Consider the following 2,172-nt stretch of genomic DNA (forward strand, 5'->3'; position numbering starts at 1 on the left):
TGCTATCTTCTCAGTAAAAATTAGCCCATGGGAAGCTTGAGAAATGGCTTTAACTACTCTTTCAAACACTTCTAACTCAAAACAGCACCTAAGACAGGCTCACTCTAAATTTTAGTGCCTTGCTCGTCTTATCCGTTTCTTATACCACACACCCAACTGCCCTGTTTGATTTGGTCTGACATAAACTGAGAATCCAATCCACAGACCACTTAGAATAGTGATTCTCAACTTTCCTACTATGGAGACAATTTATATACTCCCTCATGTGGTGGTGATCCCGTACCATAAAGTTATTTTTGTTGCTTCTTCATAACTGTAATTTTTGATACTGTTATGAATCATGTAAATATCCGATATGTGACTCACAAGGGGTGACAACCCATAGAGTTACAACTGCTGATCTAGAAGCAAAGAAGAGAGGAATCGATACTACATCGGAAATGGGAGCTAAGTTTTCGCAGACTTTGAGGAGAGGAGTATGGCAGATCTTAACACCAATATTCTATATGATATCACTGACTCACCAATTTACTTTTGGCAATAAAATATAATCCCCCAGTCTGTATTTCTTATTGATAACATATCCACAGACATGCTGCCACAGAAATGATGAACAATATGTAACCTCATGCAAGTGAAAGTGCTGAGTCGGGAAGCTATATGAAATCATGGAAAAGTCAGGACCATTTTCTTCAAGGGTAACTTAGTTTCCTCTTCAGTCTGTCACGTATATTCATGTTATAATTTACCTTATTAGAGCCTTGGCTTTCTTACATTTGCTCTTGTCTTCCCATAGGCTTTGGACCTAGTCTACCCTCATGACTGGCTTTGGCATATGGGAAGCAGTGAAATATAACTGTCGTGATTCTGAGACTGAGAACCAGGTGGTCTTGGACCTTACACTATCATCCTCTCCGAACACCAGGTGGTGAGAAAGCTGGGCCGGTTACTGGGAATGGAAGAAGGCATGCAGGAAAATCTCCGTTTACTAGGATTGGCCCTGGCTACTCACATGGCACCAGGAACATCTGGACTCTTCTGATACATGAGTGCAAGGGTAAGTACAGCTCTTTCAGCTGAGAAGCACCATGGTTGTCAGCAAGAACACGTGCCTGAGGCAGGGGGGCAAGAAGGGAGCCAAGGAGAGGGGCTTGATCCATTTTCTGAGAAAGACTGGTGTGATATGAAAGCTTCATCTACGTTCAATATTAGAAACATTGGAAAAAGCATAGTCACAAGGACTCAAGGAACCAAAATTGCATCTGATGGCCTCAAGGAACGTGTGTTTGGTGTGAGCCTTGCTGATTGCAGAATGATGAAGCTGCGTTTAGAAAATTCAAGCTAATTGCTGAGAATGTTCAGGCCAAAAACTGACTAACTTCCATAGCATAGATCTTACCGGGGCACAAAATGTGTCCCATGGTCGAAAAGTAGCCGACCATGATTGAAGCCCATGTCGATGCCAAGACAATCAATGGTTATTTGCTCCCTCTTTTCTGTGATGGTTTCACCAAAGAACCAGAAAACAGATACAAAAGACTTGCTATGCACATCACCAGCAGCCTGCCAGATCCAGGAGAAGGGAGTGGGAATCATGACCCAAGAAGTGCAGACAAATGACTGGAAGGAAGTGGTTAGTAAAGTGATTCAAAACAGTATTGGAAAGACTTTTTAAAAAATAGCTAAAATACAAAATAGCTTGCCAGGCCATTTATCCTCTGCATGATGGCTTTGTTAGAAGAGTGAAAAATGCTGAAGAAACCCAAGTTTGAACTGGGAAAACAAATGGAGCTCCATGGTGAAAGTGGTAGTTCTGGAAAAACAACTGGCGATGACACAGGTGCTAAAGTTGAATGAGCTGATGGACATAAACCGTCAGTCCCGGAATCTGTTTAAAGTCTAGATTTATTAGTAGTGACAAATAAAAAGTACTATTTGTGGGGAAAAAGGAGTACGTACAAGAGACTCTAGAGACATTTCACAGCCATATATATATACTCTTAATATGTATCAAAATACTTTTTGGACCCCTGATGTCTTGGGCTCGTTTTACAGCAATATTTAACTAAAGCTGTATTATAATTATGTCACATATTGAGAAAGTATGAATAGATGTAGTTAACATTAATTATCATATATTGTTAACCTTATTGTTGATTTCACAATGTAATT

The 2,172-nt window shown here is 40.3% G+C and overlaps 1 pseudogene across 1 annotated transcript; it reads left to right on the forward strand.

The window, feature by feature from the left end:
• Positions 1-1,088: 1,088 nt before the first annotated feature.
• LOC311583038 (small ribosomal subunit protein eS1-like) lies at positions 1,089-1,934 on the forward strand (annotated as a pseudogene). Its single transcript has one exon. The product of its transcript is annotated as a small ribosomal subunit protein eS1-like (transcript).
• The last annotated feature ends 238 nt before the right edge of the window (positions 1,935-2,172 follow it).

This window comes from Acomys minous (assembly GCF_964271855.1).
Source record: "Acomys minous genome assembly, chromosome: 14".
NCBI lineage: Eukaryota > Metazoa > Chordata > Mammalia > Rodentia > Muridae > Acomys > Acomys minous.